This window comes from Rousettus aegyptiacus, unplaced genomic scaffold (genome assembly GCF_014176215.1).
Source record: "Rousettus aegyptiacus isolate mRouAeg1 unplaced genomic scaffold, mRouAeg1.p scaffold_m13_p_5, whole genome shotgun sequence".
Taxonomy (NCBI): Eukaryota; Metazoa; Chordata; class Mammalia; order Chiroptera; family Pteropodidae; genus Rousettus; species Rousettus aegyptiacus.
The window spans coordinates 107015632-107040029 of NW_023416308.1; the positions used below are offsets into that span (position 1 = coordinate 107015632).

Below are 24398 nucleotides of genomic sequence, written 5' to 3' on the forward strand. Positions count from 1 at the left end.
TCTTCTGGGGTGCTCAAGAAGAACCTGCGGGTAACTTATAAGGGGTCCTGGTCACTTGGTGGAAGACTGCAGGGTCCCCTGCCCAGGGTATGCTGGCCTCAAATAGCCTCTCTATCTCTCTGTGCGCCTTTTCTGTATGTCATGCATTTAAGAAAACATTTGTTTTTCTCCTTAGAACACAGATGCCTATCTCTCTGACCTCTGGACCCACAGTAGGGGGTCAGGGTAGGCGTGGGAAGGACATTTTGCCAGTGAGGCCACCTGTTCTGGCCTCTGGGCTGCTGGATGAGCAACTCCTTGGGTCTTGCAGGCAAATCTATCTCAGCTCCCCAGTGACCAGCGCTGACTTCTGCTGAGCTACCTCCTTACTCTCCAGGTGACCCACTTCCGGACATCCTCTGGGACCCTTTGGGGATGGGAGGGTGGTTACAGCTAAATAAATAGTCACCCTAGGATTTTAGGACAGGAATAGCAGCCTGTGTGCAAAGCCCCTGGGTAGGCTTGTTTATTTATGCGTTTCTTTTTAATAGGAATGCTGAGAGAAATTGCGTGGTTTGTGAATATTTACAGGCAAATTACTTCAGAGAGGAAACGAATTCATTCTCTCTATTCTCCCGCTGTTAACAGATAACACTGCGGTTCCTGCCGCTGGCCTCCCACAGCCCTCTCTTTTCTTTCTTGTAACTCCTTGAGGTCTTTACAGCAGCTCCAGAAGAAGCAGATGGACGGATGCGTCAATGTAATGCACCATGCACTTAGTGAGCACCTGCTGTATTCCAAGCCCTTGTTCAGGCGCTAGGGATGCCGGAGTGAGCACCATGTTTGCTCTCATGAATGCATGAGTCTGGAGGGAGGGCGTGTGGACAAAGGACAGCCGTGCTTTGATGGGCAACCAGTTGCTTTGAGCTCTCTGAGGCTCCACGTCCCGCTGAGCCAGTGGAGGAGCTGTTCCGGCCGCTGTGGGCCTTGTGAGGGCTGTGGGCAGAGGGGGTCTGACCTGGGGGTCTAGCCCAGGATTGCTCTGGGCCCTGCAGGGAGAAGCTTCCATCGTGCTCTCATTCCTTCAGGGTGTGCGTGTTCCTCCTCAGTTCTCCTGTCCCCACCCCCAGGTGCCCTGCAGGCTGTGTCTTCCGTTGACCCCAGGTCATGTGAAGTAAGACCAGCCCTTCACCTTCAGGATTCTGCAATGGGGCAGGAAGACAGGAGACATTTCAGAATGTCTAGGGCCTTCTCAGGTCTTACTGCCCTCAGATGTCAACTAAGGGACTGGGCCTTTTTGTATTTTGACTTGCTCTTGGTAGGAGGGAGTGGGTCAAGCCAGCTGGGTCGTATTTGGGGTGGCTTAGTGGGGGGCAGCAACCTTCCTAAGCTGAGATCAGGGCTGTGGCTGACATCTGTCACCGTGAAAGCACATGGAGCATGCCACTGCTGTCTCCTCAAGACACAGACCGCCTTCAGCTGCTCCTAATGGGCACACGCACACTCACTATGCACTATGCCTTCACGTTCTCTTTTTCTTGCACACACCTGTGAACATGCCTGCACATACCTATTCACACTCCCGCACGCTCCCATCCATGCGAATACCTTCACACTCCTACAGATGCCTCCCTTGCACGCCCACCACTGCTTCCACTTACCACCCACACGTCCTTCCCTAAGCAGATTCCCTCACTCCAAACGTACGTCCTGCCTGCCCCTGCCATTCACGTTCTCTCATGCGCTCCCTCCCGCCCTCCATCTCTCTCTATTGCTCTCTCTCCTCCCTCTCTTCCCCCTCCGCTTCTCTCTCTCTCTCTCACACATGCACACGCACACACACATACACACGTACACGCACGTGTGCATGCGCCAGATGACTATTAGCTCTTTGACGGATGGGACCTAATCTTACCTGTGTTCATTGCTCCAGAGGCCGTAATAGCACACACGAGGGTCAACAGATCTTTGTTGGATGGTGGATGAACAGAACCTTCCAGCAGCACATGCATGCCTCTGTCTCTTCTCCCGTATCTCTGGGCAAGTTTGGTAACAATATAGGACTATAGAGAAAGTATAAGTTCTTTTATATATGTTTATCCAGCTACTTTTTCTTTTCCACCCAAAGAATCACTAATTAATTGAGATGCAATGTATGTATACATCTAAAGTGTCCGATTCATTTCGACCTTGTATATACCTATGTAATCCATACTTCCAGCAAGATAGAGAACTTTTCCATCAGCCCAGAGAGTTCCCACGAGTCCCATGAGCCCCTTCTCTGTCAATTGTTCTTTGCTCCCCAGGGGCAACCACTGGTCTGCTTCCTATCACTATAGGTCAGTTTTGCTTGTTCTAGAACTTCTTGTAAATGGAATGCTACCGTTGCTTTCTTGCATTTGACTTCCTTCACTCAGGTTAATCTGAGATGAATCAGATTCTTCCATGGTGTTGCCTGTATGGGTAGCTCATTATTTTTGATCGCTTCATAGTATTCCATCTTATGCCTCTACCCCTCTCTCTGCCTCTTTCTGTGTGTGTGTGTGTGTGTGTGTGTGTGTGTGTGTGTGAGAGAGATAACTCGTTTATCCATTTTGTTTCTCCATTCATGGACATTTAGTTGTTTCCAGTTTTAGATTTCTATGTAATTAAGCTACCGTGGACATTTGAGTACAAGTCTTTGTATTCATGCTTTTTATTCTCTTGGGAAATACCTAGGAGTAGAACGATTGCATCGTAGGGTAGGCGTATGTTTAACTTACAAGAAACTGCGAGCCGTTTTCTAAGATGGGTATGCCATTTCACACTGCTACCAGCCGCGCATGAGGGCTCCAGTTCTTCCACAGCCTGGTCAACACTTGGTATGGTCGGCTTTTTAACTTTAGATAGTCTATAGTTGTGCGATGTTATCCTATTGTGATTTTAATTCATACTTCCTTCCTTAGCTAGTGAACTTGAGTATCTGGGCTTATTGTCATTTGAATATCTTCTTTTGCGAACTATCCTTTCACGAAGTCCTTTGCCCCCCCCCTTTTTTTTTACTGGAATGTTTGTCTTTTTATTATTGAGTTAAAGGAATTCTCTAATTTCTGGAAGAAAACATAGGAGCATATCTTCACGACCTTGTGGTAGGCACAGATTTCTTAGACGAGACGTTAAAAATAGTAACCATAAAAGGAAAATTTGATGAATTGGACTTCATCCTTCAAAATCTAAAACTTCTGTTTGTCAAAGACACAGTTGAGAAAATGACTAGGAAAGCCACAGACTGGAAGAAGAAAATCACAACACATGTGTCCAGGATATACCACAACTATTTCTGAGGACTCGCCGACGCCAGGCACTTGCGGGATCTCATGTGGTCTCACAGAGCCCGCTCCCCCTACAGCCGGAGCGGAACACGCATCTGATCATGGCTGGTCCCCGTTTAACTTACGGCACTCGCAGGATGTGGCCTCAAGGCTTTGCCCTGCCCCTTGCTGTCCGCCAGTGCACGTAGCCACCTTCTCTTAGTCCCTCCAGGCTCTAAACTCTTTCCCCGGGAGCTGCCTTCACATATGTAGGCTGTTCCTCCACGACACGGTTCCTGGCTGTTCACACTACTTCTTCTTGCCCCTCACTGTGACTGCGTGAGGGGAGCGTCCTTGGATCCCAGAGGATACAGCCTGGCTCTGTGGTGGGGGGCTTGGGTGCGAGGGATGGGTCAGGACACAGCCTGTGTTGTTTGCTTGTGGGGAGAGATTGGGGTACAATTTAGAACCCCATCCTTTGAGTCAGGATCAAAGTGCTGGGACCGATCAGCCGGAGTAGACACTTCATAGTGCTGGGTCCCAGAGGCCCCTGCTGGCCAGATGTCCCCCTTTAGTTTCTGGGTATGGGGAGGGGCAGGGGAGGCTGTGGGAAGACTCTGGAGGCCAGAGCGACCACTAATTATCAGCCAGTGCCAACCATCGTAGGGCAGGATTTTGTTCTGGTGTGTATGGCGGGCTCTTGGCCCTACTGTGTCGGCCTTCTGTTCTTAGTTCATGGACTTGCTTCTACCCCATTTTCTCTAAAGCCTTTTTATTCTTATCTTTATGACAGTCACGTCAACTCATTACCTTTCCAGCAAGACCGCAGCTTATAAGAATGTGTTCAGGCGTTAATGGCGCCAGCTCTGCCCCTCAGACCTATTGAATCCTTTACCATACGCTCTCTGGGGACCTCGTGCAATCACTCCTCCTTTATCTTTGTTCACTATCTGTCTGTCTCAGGGCAGCAGACTCCGCGAAGGGGGCCGCCACTTCTGCCGCATCTTCTGTCATGTCCCTAACGCTTAGGGCTGTGCCCGGCCCACAGGAATTGCTCAGTGAATACTTGACCATTCAGTGAGGGTTAATGAAGAACCGCCAGCCAGATCTATAGCCCAGGCACACGCTCCCGTCTTCCAAGTCGGGAAACCGATTCTTCGCGAACTTCAATGGCTCGTTCAGTGCCTCACAGCTGGTCAGAGGTGGCGTCGGGAACGAATGGCAGATCTTTTGGTTTCCGGCGTTTTCTGCCCTAGCATGGCCACACTCCTTACAATAATGCGAGTGGTGAATGCTATGAAATGTGGAGCGCTGTGTAAATAAAAGGTATCGTTAAAAATATCTGCCGTGATTTTAATCATCCCTAACCACGGTAGTGAAACAAAGCGTTATTCTAAATACAGGCCAGGCTAGTGCTAAAATCCAGATGTTTCCTAGGGGCTTGATAAATTTCGCATCGTGAACGCTTCTGTTAAACATGGATGAGCTGTAAAAGGCTATTTATAAAATCAGGGTAGGGATTGAATTATAACCACACATTGAGCACATGAGTACCTACTGCCCAGGAATACCGAAGTTCCCGTGTACCCTGCCGGAGCCCGTCGTTTCCCATCCTAGATTTTCCGTTTATCCTCCTCGTGCTTTTTTTTTTATGGTTTTTCCACATCCGTTACTTTAATATTTCCTCTTGGATATTAATTCAGCAAGTGCTTGCAGGGCTTTGCGGCCCCGGGTGGAGTTACTGAGCTCCCGGTCCCACCCCTGCAGCCCTACCGTTATTACAAGGAAAGAAAGATAGGCGACTTTGTTTTCCTCTGAGGGAAAAAAAAAAAAAAAAAAATTCTCCTGGTGGTTTGTGCACCCCACCCCCCAACCACACCCCGAAGCTAGTTTTCCTCCCCATCAAATGCCTCGTTTGTGTTTTGGGCCCCACTGCAGCCCACTGTGAGTTTTTCCACAAAATATTTGTGGCTTTGGCAGGGCAGTTGATATCATTAATAGTGTTCCCTTTGCCTGGAGGTTTTATCCGCACCCCTCCCCCACCCCTGCCCATTTCAGGCTGTATGCATGGGGCGCTGACCTACCTGGCAGAGCAGAACTTTGCTCCTGGGGCCTCTCGCTCTTGCTGCTTGCTCACTGGTGGAGCCAGGGCAGCTGCAGTGCTGGGATGGCCGTGGTCAGAGGGCGAGGGTGGCAGGCAGAGCACTTGTGGCAGAGAGTTATGAACACTGGCTATTTAATATCCGCGTGACCTTGGGCAAAGTCGCTTAACTCCTGGGTGCTGTAGTGCCCACTGACGGGGCTGCTTTGAGGATTAGGAGGGTCCTATCTAGTTAGCTGTTCTCATCAGATGAGACGAGGGCACCGACGGATGCCACCCGCAGACCTTCACTATGTTTGATGGTTCTGTGTTTTCAGACCTTCGCACACCTACCATGCTTATGTGTTACGTCCCCATGTGACAGGAAAGCAGACTGAGGCTCTGAGAGGATGTGATTGGCTTGTGGTCTCCCACTGCTAAGTGGCAGAGCAGAGCTGGAGCCTCCTCTTGGTTCTGTGGGCTGCTCACCCCAGCCTTCCTCATGCCGGGGGGCTGGGCGAGCTTTGGGGATTGGGGTGGTGGGATAGTCTGGGAGGGAGAGAGGTTCTGCGGTTCTGTGCTTTGAGACTTGGGATTGGGTAGGTTCAGGGTGAAATTTGGTGATGTCCTCAGAGTCTCTTCCTGCCAATTTTGTGGCGTCTGTTACTTCTGAGGGCAATAGTTTAAGGCCGTCCTCCTCTCGGCCCCCCGGTGGGTGGAAGTTGCATAGAGATGTGGGATGCTCTCAGAGCTGTAGCCACTTCCTCATCACCAACACTTGGATTCTCATCGTATATTTTCAACCCTTGTCCCATTTCCCTCCACCACTGTTTCAGGCAATCTTAGGAACGCAAACCATTAATTTATTGTTATTATTATTATTATTATTATTATTATTATTATTAATGCCTACAGCACCTGGTCTTCCTAGGTGGTCTCCCATCTAAGTACTAACCAGGCCCGACCCTGCTTAGCTTCTGAGATCAGACATTGGGCTGGTTCAAGGTGGCATGGCCGTAGACCATGGACCATGGCTCCACTGAGGCATGAACCCAGTACCTTCTGCGTGTAAAGCAGACATGCTAACTGCTACACTATAGAACCACGTCTGCAAACCATGTTCACTATTAGCCAGAATAGGACCTGTTTAGGAAGGTGTATACACTGCTTATGATGGGCCTGATAAAAACATAATGGATTCTAAAGCTAAATAAATTGTTTGGTACAAAAGATTCAACTCTCGAAAAGTAAGGATATAAGCAACCACTTTCGAGTGTTTCCTATGTGTTAAGCTAACATTACCTACACTGACTCACTTAAGCCTCCCATCAACTCTATGATGTACATCCTATCAGGATTCCCATTTTACAGAAAGGGAAATTGATGCTCAGAGAGGAGAATTAGCTCTCACAAAGTTAGTGAGGAAGCAGTTGGCATTAAAAGCCAACCTTGTTGGATTCCAGAACCTGGAGTTACATCCCCTTCCCCACCTATAATTTGCATCTTTCCATGGGTGGTGCAGAGCTAACAAAATTCACACAGAGGGCCCTGTGGCAGTTCTATCCATGTAGCTGGCTACTAGAGGTTGACTCACACTTTTAGCACAAGAAGGCAGAGTGAAGGAGACAGTGGGCTTTAGAGGGTAGGAGCTAGACTGCCTGGCTTTCTTAGCTTCTTGGTGCCTCAGTTTCCTCGTCTGTACAATGGAAATAATAATCTGATCTCTTAGGGTTTTTGTGAGAGTTAAAAGATATAAAATGTTTAGCACCTGGCCATTTCTAAAGCAAAGACATTAGCAGGCATGAATATCATCTCCGTCCTGACGAAATCCAGAGATCAGGCTAACCCATCCTCCAGGAAGTTTGGGACACTTTTGAGCTGATCAGTAATTTCCTGTTCTTTGCTAAGGCTACTTTCTGGAGCTCTCAGAAATCCCCCAGTCTCATCTAACTTGCTGTTCCCAGACTGCGTGTCTGCCCTAAAGCCCCTCACTACAACACAGGGCAAGCAGTCACACTGTGGACCAACTAGATGCCTGGCTCAGGCTAGGGTCCTTGTCACCCACTTTCTCTGACAGAGTAGATATCATTATCTCCATTTTGCTGATGAAGAAAAGGTCAAGAAGCAAGAGTATAAAAATAGGGGTGGCTGGGTATACCTTTTATATGCCTCTTCTTCTATGTGTTATGCAGGGGCCCAGACACCCTCTGTAAGCAATTGGCAGGCTGATGAGGCTCTCGCAGAGCTAGGGGGCTGTGGAGCAGCCCATGTCCCAAGACCCATGTCCCAGGAGCAGCCCATGTCCCAGGACTTTGGCTCCCAGAGTGCCGTGATTATTAGCAGCATGTCTGCCTCCGCGCATCAGCTCTTGCCACAGTGCTGTTCCTTGGAACTTTCTGGGAGGATAGAAATATGCTATGTGTGTGCCGTCTCATTTGAGAGCCGCTTGCCACACTGAACACTTGAAGTGTGACCAGTGCGATGGAGAGACTGACATTTTAATTTTTAAAAATTATTATTGATTTGCATAGCCGCAGGTAGCTAGTGGCTGCCCTATTGGAGAGTGCAGGTTGGAGGAGGGACTTCCTGCAACGAGACGTGTTTGACAAGACCTGGTGGCACCTCTTCTCCATGCTTTTGTTTCTCTTGTATCTGGAAGAGGTGGCCAGGATTAAGGAGGTCACATGTCCTAGTTGATTTTGCACTAATTCCTTGCCCACCACTCTAGGCAGAGGAGAGGGCTGAGTGAAAGGAGAAATCTATGCATTTGGCTACTTTTGCGAGCAAGGCTATGCAGGGTGCCTAGGCACAGCATGTGGAGCAAACCGCAAGGAGCCACAGTCGCATTGGTGGAGGGCCTTTCTCCCCAGCTTCCTGCTAAAGCCACGCGTGGCTTCCAGAGAGGCCTGGGAGTGGCAAAGGAAGAAAGATGTGCTGATGTTCCCTGTGCAGCCTTTAGTGACACCCTCATGTCAGTCGCTGGATTTCACTCATCCAGGGAGGAGAGCATGCACGAATTCATCAATGAATTCTTTTCACAGTGTATGAATGTTTACACGAGGCAGAGCTGGATCAGCAGAGAAGCTGAGGTTCTCACTTCCCAACAGAATAAGTCACGGGCGGGGGAATTAAAAAACCAGCCGATGTCAAATCTTTTAGGGCTCTTTCCATCTTCAGCCAACATCGGGATTAAATTGTCTAATTTGGAGCTTTCGGAAGGAAAATAGCTCTATTGGCTTTTGTGTCTGCTAAGGAAAACGCTTTCCATGATTTATCTGTTCCTTTGTGAACTTGCTATGTGGCCTAAGACAAGTTATTTAACCTCTCTGAGCCTCTGTCTCCTCATCTGACAAAGATGGGGAATGATACCTTGAAAGGGGCTTGTAGGAATTTGGTGAGAAAAAAAAAAAAAAACGGACTGGCCTTGGCAAACAGCAAAGCTACGTTGGCCCTTGAGAGTGGCTGCAATATGGCTGAGGGAGGTGTATCCCAATGATCCAAGATTAGGGATGCTGATCCAAGAGCAAGCCAGGGGTGGATTGTGTGCCATAAACCCAGAATTATGGTATTCATGGAATGAAAAAAAAAATACTTCAGATCAGTAGGAAATGAGTCTTTATTTTCATAGTCTGTCAGCAGAACTCCAAAAGCACTGGAAAAGGAAATACTATACTAGTTCATGTTCAAACATAGCCTCCCAATCCTCATCAGTGTGGGACTGTGCATGGAGCTGAAAGACCCCTTTGAGGGCCCTCGCCCCATGCCAATGTTTTGGGGATCTGAGGGATGCTAGCTAGTATATACTGGGGATCAGGGTCTCTTGGAGTTTCCTGGGATGTCAGATGGATACCCATGATGACAGTGTCTTCATCCTGTCCCTAAGGTCCATGACTTCTGACATCATGGATTCACAGACCTTGGTCAGTCACCCGGGCAGCAGCTTTACTGCTGGACTCTCAGGGGCTTGGAAGGCATCTGGTTGCTCTGTGTGCATGTGTGTGTGTGTGTGTGTGTGTGTGTGCGCGCGTGCGCGCGCACGTGCACGCGCATGGGCATGTGCATGCTTGCTCTGAGCTGTAGGAAGACAGAAAAGGAGGTGTGATGTATCAGAAATCTAAAGAAACCGGGAACCTAGTCAAGTAGAGCAAGATAACTGAAAAGGGGCACATCGAGGTTTAGAGTCCTACAATACCTCTCTGAGCCTCAGCATCCTCATGTAAAGTGGTACTGTTGTTAGCTGGGTGATGGGGGTAGAGAACAGGTGCAAGGCCAAGTGCATAATGGGTGCCAACAAGAAAAAACGGCATCTGGGAGAGGATAGCCTGGTGATGGTCCTAAAGTTAGTTTCCTATTGTGGTCCCTTTAGGAAATGTCATTTCTGTGGGCTGAGGTGGGAGTTTTCCTTCTGCTTGGGTCTCTCCTCCTGGGGCATCTAGTGCAGGGTCTCTCCTGAGGCCCTTCTCCAGGCTCTCAGAAAACAAAGGCCCCGCCCCCATTGGAAGGCATCCAGCCCTCTGCAGTCCCAAGCTGGGTGTGAGTGGTAGCCTTCTGAATGACTCCATTCTCCATGAGCTTTTAGAAACTGGGCCTGGGGTGGCTTTCTCCCTTCCTTTGTCTCCCCTTTCACCTCTAAACCATTAGAGAGAGATGGTAGTCAGCACCAGTGGAGAAGAACCCTGGGCTTGGCCCTCTGCCGGGCCTAGGGTGTGAACAATGGGACCAACCTGATTTGTCCCCTGCTCCTCCCACCTTTGTGGGGGAAGAGGAGGTATGCATGAAATGCATCCGTAATAATTTCCATTCAAACTTTTGAACTAATTGGCTTTAATGTTTAATTAATAATGGACATGTTGAGTCCTCTGAAGAGTGTGGAGTGCTTCCATCTGGACCCCCGGTGTGGGGAGGCAGGAAGTAATTAAGAGGCTGGTAGAGAGGCATCTTCTCATTCTGAATAATTATTGCTCGTGCTGCCACCAGCCCCAACTCATCACGGACACCAACAGGTGCTCAGAGGCAGCCTAGTTCCTCCCTTCCTCTGCGGACCATCTCCTCTTCCTGGTCTCTACTGCATCCCCAGTCACAGGGGAGCCAGTCACCAAAGTCTGGATGTCTGCTCTGGAACAACGGCACTAGGAACAGTGTGCAGGGTGTCGTGATGCTGGAGAAGTTTCATGGTCAAGGCTAGATAGCAGCTTTGTAGCTCAGAGAGCCCTTGGCTCTCAGCCTCACAGCTTGGGCAGGTCATTTAGCCTAGTGAACTGCAGTTTGTAATAGCACCTACATGAAAAGACTGTTTCTTGGCTGCCAATGAGGAGCGGGAATTTCATTCATTCATTCTAAAATATTTGTTGAGCATGTACAATGTACTGCAGACACTGTTCTGGGCACTGGGCTTATAGCAGTAGACAAAGTTTTCTCCCTTGTGGACCTTACACTCTAGTGGGAGAGACAGACAACTAAATAGATAGTGTGAAGGGATTTACATGTTCTATAACATAAGTCATTAATTGCATGCATATAATTAAATACGCATTTATTATTGACTCATATTTTATATAAATAACTATATATTTAAGGTAGCAAGAAATTTGATGAGCGGTGACGGAGGAAGCTAATAGGGAGATCGAGGGACCTCTCGGCTTAAGTCGAGACCTGAGGAAGGAAGAAAGAAGCCAGAGTATCACTGCAGATAGCTGAGGACAGAGGGAATCAATTGCTTGGGGCAGTGATGGGCTGGTGACCCCCAGCACTGAAGCAGAGTGATGGGGGACCAGTGGAGGTAGGAGGGAAGCAGTCAGGGGTCCCCGTGGAAGGCGTGGAAGGCCCCCGCAGGCCTCCTGAACACTGAGGTTTCCCTTGTCGATAGCTTGGCACAGAGTAGGTGCTTCCAAAGTGCTTTCATCCGCTCATTCACTGTTCATTAGCACTTCCTCCATGACTAATCCCTGGCGGGGTGTGAGGAGGCAGAGATGAAGGCCGGGTGCCTGCCCTGGGGGGCTCACAGCAGGCTCCAGGACAGCAAGTCCATTCTCTTTATGCTGGGGGTTTAGTGGAGCTGTGTGAGGGTGATGTAGAAACAATGAAATCCCTGTGCCCCACTGAACCCCTTCAGCGCTGCCTGAGACCAGGGAAGGCTTCTCGGACAAGGAGATGCCTCAGCTAGCTCTGGAAGGGTGAGGGGACCTCTGCCTAGGAAGCAGCTGAGGGAAGGAAGGAGGCGCTGAGCAGAGAGCACAGACAAAAGTCACGTGCCAAGGCCCAGAGGTGCAAGAGAGTCTGGCCTAGGGAAAGGGCCGTCTTTCAGTGTGGCTGGAAGTCCATGGCTTGTAAGGGGGGTGGGGAAATCATGAGAGCCAAGGCTGGGTATGGGAACAGCTCTAGCACATCTGTGTGACCTGAGGTCAGGCTGTCCTAGGATCCAACTCCGAGAGGAGGATCCTGTGCAGGGTTTTGTTAAGGATCTCCTCCCAGGGGATCAGCCAAGGGGGTGGGGAGACAGAGGAAAGGGGATCCCAGGCACAGCCGAGCAGAAGGTGGCTTCAACTCTACTCCACAGAAGAGCTCAGAAATTGTCTTCAGTTGAGACTTTCCTATACCCACACCTGTCAGGCATTGGCTCAGAGCCACCTGGTGGGAAAGTGGGTGGCTTAGAGTGCTTCCGACTCCGCTGTGGGGAAGCTAAGGTGACCCACCATTCCAGGGACCAAGGGTTTTCTTGGGATATGGGACTCTGAGTACTAAAACCAGGATGACAGGCTGCCAAGAGTGCCAACGGTGTTCACCACAAATTCACTTCCTTGAGCCTCAGTTTCCTCTTCTGTGAAATGAGAATCGTAATAGTGCCAACTTCGTGGAGACGCCGATGGAGTCATCACAGCTAACCCAAGCAGAGCTTTCGCCTGGCCTCAAAACCACTTGGAGAATGTTCGTCCTCCGAGCCTCCCTGTCGTTTGGCTGGCCCTAGAAGGATGAGAACTGACATTTCCAAAACCAGTTCTTTGCCGTCCACCACACGTCCCGCCTACCTACCTCCTCTTCAACCCTGTGACAACTGCCTATGGGCTGAGGCCCTGAAGAGGAGGAGGCTGTGTCTTTAAGTGTTCCGAACAGCACTGAAATGTTATGGCAGTGCATCTCACAAGGGATGCAGTTTCCACGGCAACCCTACACTAAGATAAGCAAGCCGCCTATATTTTTTTCTGAAAGGTTCAGGAACAGGGAGGGGGGAATTAGGCGATCTATCAGCGGGTGGGACTTGAAAGTAAGAGCCACATCCATTAATCCTCGAGCTCTGATTGCGTTATCCTGGAATGAACGTGGACCGTTAGAGGAGGGAGAGGTAGGGCCCCTTCCCCCTGCACCCCATCTTCTGAACACATGGCAACAGGAAGAAAGAGAAAGAGCCACGGTCAAGTTTTGTCTGAGAAATTGCAGCCCTCTAGACTCAAACAGTTCTGCCCCCAACCGAGTGTTTCCTAGTACCCAGGGAGTTAAAACCCAAGCAGCCAGGAGCTGAGAGAGAGAGAGAGAGAGAGAGAGAGAGAGAGAGAGAGAGAGAGAGAGAGTGTGTGTGTGTGTGTGTGTGTGTATGTGTAGAGTTCAAGCTGGTCCTTAGTATTAAAGACTCAGACTTTGCACTCAGACAGATACAGGTTCAAATTCTGGCTCTTCCAGTAGCTGGGATATTGGACAAGGTGTTAAACTTTTGGAGCCTCAGTTTCTTCATCTGTAAAATGAGATAATAAGGATAGTACTTGTTGTCATGAGGTAGGCATGAGGATTGAATGAGAGAATACATATATGACAATGCTCAGCACAATGTCTGGCACATAGTAGGTGCTGAATAAATGCTAGTTAGTAACATTTATTATTAATAACTGAATCGATGGGGGGAAATGGTGCCACTGTGGTTGATGCATGAACAAGAGGTCATAACTGGCTTTGGGGAGAAACCGGCATTATCCAAGCCCACGCACTCAGGAGCTGCTGCCGTATCTGCCATTGGAACCCTCCCAGGGTCTTCCCGTCACCCTTCAAGTGAGATTCAAACTCCTCGCTGTGGGCCGGCCCCTGCCAACCTCATCTTCACCACTTCCTCTCCCTCACTCTGCTGCAGCCGTACCAGCCTTCACGCCGGCCCAGTTCCTGGCCTCGCACCAGCTGCTTCTCTGCTGGGACCACTCTTTCCTCACTGGCCAGCTTCATTGAGAAGTGTTTGACAACATCCAGTGGATGCTGCTGCCCAGCCCTGTAGCCCTGATGGCATCATATGACGTGTAGGATACCTGCCCTGGAGCAAATCTGTCTGAGTTCAAATCCGATGTCCCACTGCTTACCCTAGTAAACGTGGGCCTGACGATTTCTCTAAACCGCAGTGTCCTCATCTGTAAAATGGGCGCGATGCTTGTCCTGCCCCTACTCATCCATTCCATCTGTCAAACAGTAGAGCAATGGTGCAGCAGGTAGGAGGCTACTGCCATAGCCCCAGGGGGCTACGGTGGTGGCCACCTGTGACGCACAGGTGTGAAGATGAGAAACGCACCAAACTTCCAGCAGGTTTGCATAGAGTAACTGCCACCCCTTGCTCCTGCTGCTTCTGGTTGTCTAGGTCTCTGGGGCCTGAGACCCCACTCCTTGCCATAGGATCAGGGAGAAGGGGTTCTGACTAGAACCCCTGGAGGAACCAGTCTTTACCTCTTGGGATCTGATGAGTTCCCAGGTGGTTTGGGGCCTTAGGATGTGTAGCTGTGGGATGTACCTATCTTTTTAGTGGAGACACATGGGGCTCGCTCCATGCTGCACTGCAGACTTGCTCCAGGGGCCTTCTGCGACTCTGGGACAGGCCAGAGCCCTTGCCCTCAGACCTGCTGAATGTACAGTCCTAGCCTGCAGACACGACCTGTTACCTGTCCTGCCCATCCCAAGCCGCAAGGCTGTGCCACAGCAGCGTATGCACCTAGGAGGCCCGGTGCGCGCCCCCCGCCCCCCCCCACCCCGCCCGCCCCTCGGGCCCGCCTCTCGCTCCTTCTGCGTCTCAGCCACTGCCGCCGCGTGGCATCGCACTCCTTTGTCTCAGGGTCCTTCGCCGCGATCATCCGCTTTTACGGAAGACACGAGAGCTCCCAGGACGGCGAGCAGGAGGAGCAGACGGAGGCTCCCGGTTCTTCGCTAATTTATTTTGACAACTGTAATGTCATTTTAATTATTTATGCTCGTGCTTCAGAGTTCATTGGCACATGACCCAGAGGTGCATGTTTCCTGCAGTGGAGGAGGCATGGAATAAGAGATTTGTTTTCAGCTTTTATGGCTTTTTGCCGATTCGTGGGAAACGGACATCAGGACCCTCTGTCCCCCCCCCCCCTGCGCACCATGGGTTCCCCCACCATTGAAGAAGGATTTTATTTTCACACCACAGAGATAGAAAACAAGGACCGAGCACTGAGAGTCGTGTGGGTGGGCTGAGCCACTGTCCCCGTTTCAAGCTGGGTCTCTTCTCCTTGGATTTTATCTATCCTCCCCTCTGGGGTGTGGCCTGCTCACCATGCCCACGCTGGAACCTGGAATGTCTGGGTAGGCAGAATGCTGGTGATGACTCGTCTCCCCCTTGTTGTGTGTATGAGAGAAATAATGACCAGAGAGGGGCAGGGATATCCTCAGTCACACAGCAACAAGCAAATCGCAGACCTGCTGACCCCAGGACAGTGCGAGCCCACTCACCCCTCCTCTGTCGGCCCCTTACACTCCTGCCCTAGCTGCCAAATTAAAGCAACAGCAGGGCATTTGTTGACATGCATGTATTCCTAGGCCCTAGCCTCAGTCTAGTAGGGCTTTCTTAAGCCAGCGGTCACTCTCGAGACACTGGCTTAGAGGGTGTCCTCAGGTCCATGGCCGGTGGGCTTCTTACGAGTATCCTCATCTCATTACAGGTGTCATAGGATCTGAAATTCCACCACTGGAGGGTCTTTCTTTGGGGATGAGCATTGCCTTCGGTATTCTTTACAATGTGGGTATCCCTGGGAGGAGTTGCTCATTAAGGCCACAAAGAAGTCCCTAAGAACGACCCCGCATGTCTGCCGAGCACATTGTGCCGTTAGCTCATCAGATTCCTCACAACCACCCAGGAAGGCAGACAGAGTAAGGCTCATTCTGCCCATTTCACAGATGAGAAACAGAGCCTCTAAGAAGCTGACTCCTCTGAAAGCACATGGCCGGCGAGTTCACAAACCAGACTCTGGATATTTGGGCCCCCACTGTGCCCTGAGGGGGTTCAGGGCTTAGGGCTGAGATGGGTAAGAAAAGATTCCCCATTCTGGCAGCTTGGAAGGCCCATTCATTCATTCATTCATTCCTCACAGCCTCTGTTGGTGATCTACTATTTTACAGACTGGCTGTGTGACTTTAGCTACCTCTTGGGGTTGATGTGAAGCATTTTAAAGTTACCTCCTATGTGGAAAAGTGCCTAGCACAGTGCCTGGCACAGTACATGGTCTCATCTACAATTTTCCAAGTGGAACGGACTCCTGGCTATTTGCTCAGGACCCAGAGCCCAGGTCTTTGTCATGACGTGCAGGAATATTTTCCCAGTTGAACCTAGACCAGGAACCCTTCTTTGTAATGCCACAAGCCAGCGACTGTCTCCACTGCTCTCTACTGAGAAATCTCCTTCACGCATCTTTCCAGCAAATACTTTTGGAACACCTGCTATGGATAGGCGTTCATTCCAAACACCGAGACTAGAACAGTACATAAGAAAACGCTCCTGCCCTCATGGAGTTTCTTACCTTCCAGTGCAAGGAGAGAGAAAAGAAACAAGAAAACAAAACTGAATACAAAACTTTCAAACGGATATAGCGCTGTGATGGGAACAGGCAGGGGAAAGTGGCAGCGACTGGTTGGGATGGGAGGAGCCGCTTTAGATGGGGTGGTCAGGGGAGGCCTTGCTGCGGAGGGGGACAGTTAGGCAGACTCCTGATGTGTGTGCGAAACTCCGGGGGAAGAGCACTGCAGGCGGTGGGACCGGCATGTGCAAAGGCCCCGGGGGTGAGATCGGAAAGGAATCCGTCATGAGTGGCAAGGTGAATTACGAGCCAAGTTGGTGGGCGAGGTAGGATCGTTGGTGGCGGAGGCGGGGGAGGGCTTTAGAAGACAGAGCAAAGAATTTAGCTTTGGTTTAGTGTGAGAGGAAGCAGGTAGACGGTTTCAAGCAGGGGAGCGGTGTCATCTGATTGCATTTAGCTCTGTGGAGAAGACTGGTGGGCGAGAGTGGAAGCAGGAGGTCAGGCGAGGAGGCAGCTGCAGCATCCAGGTCAGAGATGACGGGCCCCGCGGTCAGTGCAGGAGTAGTTAGAAATGGTGAGCGGTGGTTGGATTGGGGACCACTTGGGGTAGAGCTGGTAGAACTTGCTGCTGGATGTGAGGGATGATGGACAAGAGAGATAGAAAGCAACTAACAGATTTCGGGCCCGAACATCTGGGAGAAGTGTCTTTCCACTAACAAAAACGGGGGAGGGGCAGACACACCTGCAGTGTCTCCTCGATGAGACGGAAAGATTCTTAAGGGCTGTTTCTATGCAGAGTCATCATTTTCTCACCCTTGTGCCTAGTGCAGGGCCTGACAGGATGAGGTTCTCAGGAACGGTTTGCAGGATGCGTATGTACACAGGGGAGGAGAAAGGGCTCAAAGAGATGAAAGTGTGAATAAACGAAAGGAGGAATAAAGAATATTCCCATATTTAAGGTGGGGCAACATCCAGCTTTTCCCTACATGGGTAACACAGTGCACTAACCCTTGGCTCAAAACGATTATGCTGCAGAGAGGTTTGAGAACCCACATGTATGTGTTTTGCCTTCCTTTCTGGAGATTTAAGATGCACACTGGGTCAAATAAAGGCTCTGATAAGTCCCACACAAAAGGCCTTTTTTTAAACTTGGGTTAAGCTAGCATATCCCAGACTTCACTGATCACAGAGTCTTTTTTTTTTTTTTTCCTGGTGCACTTATTAACATCTGAACCCAGTTCAAGAAAAGCTCTCAGGCCAGCCCCCTTCATATCTGCTTAGTTGCTGGCAGTCACTGAAGGGGGTCGGTCAGAGGGGTAGAGTGCCCTCCCACACTTAGCTCTTAGGAAATCTCTCTCTGTGGTGGAGGATTACACTGAAGAGGTTCCATCATTAGCATCATAATAACGCTCTCCCTCACTCAGGCCTTGCCCCAGCCAGGCACTGTTGTAAGCGGTTTTCATGCATTTTTCATGGAAAGCTTGCAGCATCCCTGTGACACGGGTACTGTCATCTCCATCCTTAATTTACAGATGGGGACGGCAATACTCAGAAGGATTAGGCGGCTTGCCCAAGATCGCACAACTGGGAAATAGCAGAACTAGGATGTAGTCACAGGAAGATTCCAGAAGACCCTTTTCCCCAGCCTAACCACTGACCTATCCTGCTAGGGACTGGGTACCCTCCCCCATCCATCCTGGACCCTGGCCGAGCCATATGAGAGGCCCCCAATTTACTATCTGCATTGCTAGCTTAAGTCTGGACTCCTCTGGGCAGCCCCCCACCCTCAGCCCCAGTCATCCTGGAGCCGATACTGAGCATCTCAGAAGCCCGTGGAATTGGAGACTTTTAAACAGGAAACTGGTATAATTTTGGTCAGGAGCTCAGGCAAGAGAGAGAAGCTCTGCCAGGCAGAGCAGCATCCAAAAGAAACAGAGAGGGAGGGTTTAGGGTTTCAAGTTTGTGCATTTAAGGGATATTAAGGCAAATAAAGAACTTTTATTTAGCCCTGTCCAGGCTTGGCCATCTCCTGTTTTCTAGTCTACCGTGTCCCTCCTTATTGAATTGAGTGGGAGTGAGGTCAGCCAGGGGAGCCCAGCGCAGTTCAGCCCCACCTCCCTCCCGACCTTTGCGACTTGGCACAGGAGCACCCTCTGCCCCACCCCCTCCACCCTTTCTCCCAGGCTCTGTCCCAGCCAGTGTGTCCCCCTCCTCACCCTTCTCCTCCCTCAGTTTTTGTTCTCGTGGGAGCTCCCCAGAGACTGGGCCACTGTGGGGGCTGCCCGTGCAAGGAAGACACAATAGAGCCCTTGTGAGGCTATAGACCCCTCCTGCCCCCTCCCCAGGGGCCCCCTGGAACATTCCTTGGCCTTGCCCAAGACCTCCCTGAACCTTGTCCCCTTGGAAAACCAGTCTAAACTGGTCTAGTGGGGAGAGGGATTTTCTCAGGAGCCTGTCCCCCATCTGGCCCCACCCCCACCCCACCGCCTTGCACATCCACGCCCATGGTCCAAACAACACAGCGCCCGCCTCAGAGTTAGTGGTATTATTATTAGATCTGCCAGTTCATTCTTCCCTCAGGTTTCCCCAACCTGTATTCAGTTGCATTTTAATTCCACAAATATCTATTAGCCCCTCAAGTGAGGGAGAACAACAGTGAGTAGACAGTGGCTCCTGGGGGGACAGGGGCCACCGTGGAGGTGGAGGCGGATGGATGACCGCTGCCATGCGTGCTGGCAGGAGAGGCGTTACTGAGTGTTTGTTATGTGCTGGCTGTGATCTATGTGGTCCCCAACACCCCGCGAGATCGCTGCTACTATTATTCCCTTCCTGCATGAGAGGAAACTGAGGCAGGAGAGGTGCCGCTCCTTGCCCACCGTTCCGGTTAATAAATGGCAGAGTCAGGGTTCAAACCCTGGGCGAGCTGCTTTCAGAGCAGCTCTTAACCATCTACGGTAACTATTGGAATGCTTAATTAGCAAGTGTTTGTGAGCCAGGCACTCCTGGCCGCCAGAACAAGCCAGCCTTTCCCCATGGCAGCTGCTTTAAGATTCTTGACAATTTTCTATCACAGTCTTCAGGATGACCCTGCAGGTATTACAGCACCCATTTTGATGATGGAAAAACTGAGGTTCCAGGAAGTGAAATGAATCATCAAAGGCCCCTGAGCTCGTGGATCCTGCTGATCTGAAACCGGAACCTCTTTTGGCTCAGTTGAATTTTTCCTAAGCCCGCAGCTCAGCGTCAACACAACACGTGTGCTGTGAATGAAAGTCCATTCAAAGCAAGAGACCAGGTCCACACAAGCCCTGTGTCTGTAAGAACCGGCCACTGGTCAGGGCTTTTCCTGACTGACAAATGGACTAGGATTTGCACAGCTTTGGGGAGCTCTGCTCAGAGTGCTTTTGCAGCTGATCTCCTTGGGGAGCCTCTTCCCGGGCTGTTCAGCAGGACTCTGGGTGACACCTGTCTGCAGTAGTTTCTGGTCTCCCCACCTGGGCCAGCTATCCCTCAGGCCCCTTGTGGCCGCCTTTCCTGAGAAGGGGGTTGCCCAGGATTGTGGGTGGGGGTGGGCGGGGACTTCTCAGGCCCATCTGTTAGATCATAAATCAGAGCTAATTGCAGAGCTTCCATCCACAGAGGCTCAGTGTCTGCCTGGAAGGACATCTCCTGGGAAAAGGAAGCTTCCGGAGGGCCATAACTGCTCTCTGCCATGCAGGGACCCTGTCTGTGCTGCTGACCGCAGGGGCCTGACCTACAGCCCCAGGCCACATGGCCTGTCCAGAGCGGCGCCAGGACCTAACCTCAGATCTTCTGACCCCTAGTCTGACTCTTTTAGAACTATGTGTGCACATTTATTTATTTTTAAATAGCATCAGAATCAGAATGGCAGGATTGCTGAGGCTGAGGGATTGGTACCTGGGGGATCGTTGTGGTATCCTCTGGTCTCCTCTCTATGTGTGTGCATTTGCATATTTGCAGAATCGTCGGTTAACCCATAAACTAAATGTTTCCCCCCCCAGAAAGGAAGGCCTTCACCAAAAGAAAGTATTACATTTATTCTCCTCTCCAGCCCCCTCTTGCTTCCTCCACAGAACTGAGGGTAACTCACGGTTCTTTTACGATTCGTCTGTTTCCATCTGTCTCTTGGCGGAGTGTGAGTGCCCGCGTAGCCTCCGTTGACGTGGCTTTGTTGCCTGGTGTATCCGTGTCTGCTAACACAGAGCCGGGCATGCGGAAGGCACCCGGCAAACACCTGCGGAATGAAATGGTGTGCGTATGGCATCTGGAGAAACACCACCAGCTTCCGGGAGCTGGCGGGGCGTAGTGGGAGGAAATGGAAAGTGTATCTCCAGGAGTCGGTGCTTCAGGGTGGTGGTTAAGAGCATAGAAGACCGAAGGAAACTGGTTCGAAGCCCACCTCCGGTCTCCCCGGGCTCAAAGCCACTGTTTCTTCCCTTGTAGAATGGCTATTATAATGGTTCTAGTGTCAACCATGCACGTGAGTAATCTCGTTGCTCCAGGTCCCCCGACTGCCAGCCAAGTGGCCACAGGAGTGTCATTTAACCTCTTGGACCTTCTCAGCTGCCTCCACGAAGCAGGGCTGTTGTGCCATATTTATCTAAAGGAAGGAGCTGACCACTTCTTGAGGTCCTGGGCTTTGTAGAAGCACTGCTTTCTTCTCCATAGGAGGTTTTTATTTGTGGCTTGGCGCTGGCTGGAAAACCCCCACTGTGTTCCCCAAAGTCCTGCACCCCCCTCCACCCCACGGCCAAATCCCGCCCACTCCCCACCCCCCTCTTCCTCACAGGCCCCATCTTTATGCATGAAAGAGAAACTCAGGTGAAGTAGTCCTCGCCAGGGCAGGAAAGGCCTGTGGGGGTGCTGAGCTGGGGTGTGCAGAAGGCGGAATGCCTCTCCAAGATGTGTTCCAGGGGCCACCAGTGCCTGCACACCTGGGTCCAGATTCAAGGCTGGCTAGGTTTGTTCCTGGCACATGACTTGGGGCCACTCTCCCATAATCACATCCCCACTGCAGTCATGAGAGCTGTTCACCCCTCTGCAGACCTGAGGGACCCAGACTCTGATGTGGCTGCAAGGGAGGAAAGTTTCAGGGGTGAAAGAGCCGGCTCTGTGCCAGAGGGATGAGCTTTGGGGGGCGAGCCGGTGCTCTTTCTAAGCCGGACTTAGGGTCTGACAGGCTGCAGAGGGGCCTGGGTTGGTAGAAATTCTCCACTGGCAGCAATACTTGCTGAGCGTGAGGTCATCTTCATGCCCATCTGAAGACAATCTCTCATCTTCATCCCTATTTTATATATGAGGAAACCGAGCCACAGAAAGATGAAGTAATTGCCCAGATTATACAGCTACTAAGGTAAAACTAGGATTCGAACCCAGGCCGAGTGGCCAGCTCTAGACCGGAAAAGCTTAATGATAGTTCATTCTTGGCATTCAGTCAAGTGTTGGACAAAGACTGATTCCCCTCTCCCTGCCTGTTCTACTTAAACTTCCTCATTAGGAAGGGGGACGATCCCTCACCGGGTAGAAAAGGCAACAGAGGGGTGTTTGGGAGGACTGGCGCTGGGCGGACCCCCGGAGGTCTCTGACAAGTCAGAAACCCACCAGGAGAAGGAACAGCAAACACAGACGTGTGTTCAGGGACTCGGAGAAGCACAGCGCGTCGTGGCCGGGTGGGTAGGGAGAGCACTGAGGTGGGGGAGAGTGGCGGGGTGGGGAGCACAGCCCTTCAAAGAGTCTGGATTTTATTTCAAGTGAAATAAGCCTTCCAAAGGTTTTAAAAGAGGAGCTCCCCCGGTTCTAATTTACATTTTAAGTAAATCTCTGGCCGCTGCAGGGAAAATGGATTACAGGGGCCAACGGAGGAGCCACGAGACCAGAGGAGCGGAGACAGAACAGGACCGCCGCCTGGGAGGACCTGCTGGGGTGTGGGCATCATGCACACACGCGCACATACACGCACACATAATGCACACATGTGCACACACGTGCACACACATGCACGCACGCACGCACACCTGTCAGGACTCAAGAACCCAGGGGAGAGGTGGTTGAGGGTTTGTCAGTGGGGGCTACAGAGAGAGGATCCCATCCTCTGTCTGGGTGGTAGGACCAGACTGGTCCCCAAAATAGTGGGAGAGAAGAGGAAATTACCCCGAGGGCTTTACTAGGGAAGGCCCCTGAGTCTGCTCAAGCCATTGATTTTATCGTTGTTCGTATTATTTTTAATGTTATTATTTAAACATTAATCGATAATAAACATTATTTTCGATGTTATCACTTTAACGCTGAGTTGCTGTGGTAAATGGGCACACCCGCCCCTTGGTGCTAGGGGCAGTGGTGGGACAGTTTATGGGGAGAGGAATGTGGGGTCATTTTATTTACCACCCATCAACTGAGTACTTGCTATTTCCCAGGCTCTAGCAGGCATTAAGTGATTCCCTGGTCTATATGATCGTATTTCTGCCCCCTAGGAATTCAGCCTCCTAAGAAAAAAGAGGGAATAAATACAGACTGCAACACAAAGTAGGGTATGAATAGTGCCAGAAGCAAAATCTACAGCATAGTTAAGGCTTTTTAGAGGACAAAAATGGGAGAGGGGTGGGGAAAGCCTTCATCGAGGTGGCCTCCGAGGACTGAGGTTGGGAGGAAGGCAGTCCAGGGGTTGGGGCAGCATTTTCCAATGCTTGGATGTGGGAAAGCACTGAGGGTATGTTTTCATCAAAGAAGGAATAATCCCTTTTGATGGTAATCCTGAGAATGTGTAGAGGAATTATGAAATATTAAATCTGAGAGGTTAGTTGGAGCCAAATTATAGAAGTCCTCGAATGCTGAGCTTGGACTTATTTATTCAGCCCTGGGAAACCTTTGAAGGTTTCAGATCAGGGCAGTCATCTAAGGGATCTTGCTCTGTAGAGAATGGATAGAAGAGGTGAGAGACTGAACCAACTTGTCTACTGCAGGGATCCAAGCAATAGAAGATGCGGGCATCATGTTGAGCCAGGAACGCTGGGGTGGAGATAGGAGGGCCCATGCAGGAGGCGATGGGAAGACTCTATAAGACTGCAGCAAATTGGATGGGGCAAGAGCAGATATGGCAATGTTTCTGGGTTTTTGAGCTGAGATGCCTAGGAGATTGTTAGGGCTTCTGAGAAAAATGATGGGAATGCAGAAGATAAGGAAAGGGCTAGTTGGAGGGGCCAGAGAGAAGACTGACTTAGCTCTGGGCAAAGAAGTTACGATTCTTACTCCCTCACCCTTCCTACATCGGAATCCCATTCCAGCAATATTCTCTCAGCGCTCAGATGGATGTCTGACGAGCATTTATTACAACTTGAAAATGAGAATAGAACGTTGCCAGCCTAGAGCCTGACTGCTTGGTCTTTATCAGATTACATTGTTATTCATCTTTACTCTGCTTCCTTGACTCTTTCTGCCTCCAGATGCTGAATTCACTTAGGGCCACAGGCAGGGGCCATATCAGTTCTTTTTTACTCCTGTAGACCCAGAGTTCATCACAGTGCCTGGCAATAAAAGAGTTTGATAAGTATTGGTGGCTGGAAAGAAGGGAAGGAGGGAAGAAGGGAGGGAGGGAGGGAGGCCTTGTTCATCTCAGTTCGGCACTGAGTCCAGCACTCAGAAGCCCCTTAACCAATATTTGTGGACCAGTGTGCAGTGGAGGAGTGATTCTTTGTGGGCTGAGGCTTCAAAGCTCCTCTCTGGTAGCTGCTATACTTACAGTGGTATGTTAATCTCTGAGATTTGGATCTAAATTTTTCTTTCAAGTCCAAAGGCATTTATAAATCCCAGCCCAAAACAACAAGTGGACTGCATTTCTGAGGAGGATGGGTGGGTAGGGGAGAAAGAAGAGGGGAAGGCAAGAGAGCCACACCACTCTCCTCCACTGGTGAATTCTGGGATGGAGGTTAGAGCTACACAAACAGCATGGGGTGTTTAAGTGGGGCGCAGGCTCAGCCCCCGGGGGTGGGAGTTGCCTGGGAAAAATTTGGGGAGGGGGGTGAAATCAGGTTACGGAGAGGTAACAGACCTTCTCCTGTTTCAGCTGTGTTTAGCAATGAAACTACGGCCATCCTCGGTGGCGGGGAGGGGCGGTGTTGGAAGTACTTGTCTGCTGTCTTGGCAGTCATCTCGGATTTTCCTCAACGTTCAAGTGAAATTAGGGACGGTTGGGAGGTTGTGTCTGGATATCTACCTTGTGTTCTGGCTGCTGGCTTCTAGGAAGTTAACTGTTCT

At 50.6% G+C, this 24398-nt stretch overlaps 1 protein-coding gene and 1 pseudogene across 5 annotated transcripts in view; one reads left to right on the top strand and one right to left on the bottom strand.

Moving 5' to 3' along the window:
- The window catches only part of TSPAN18 (tetraspanin 18), a 173051-nt gene that overhangs the window by 45729 nt on the left and 102924 nt on the right, over positions 1–24398 (top strand). The window lies entirely within an intron of this gene.
- LOC118603748 lies at positions 6256–6371 on the bottom strand (annotated as a pseudogene).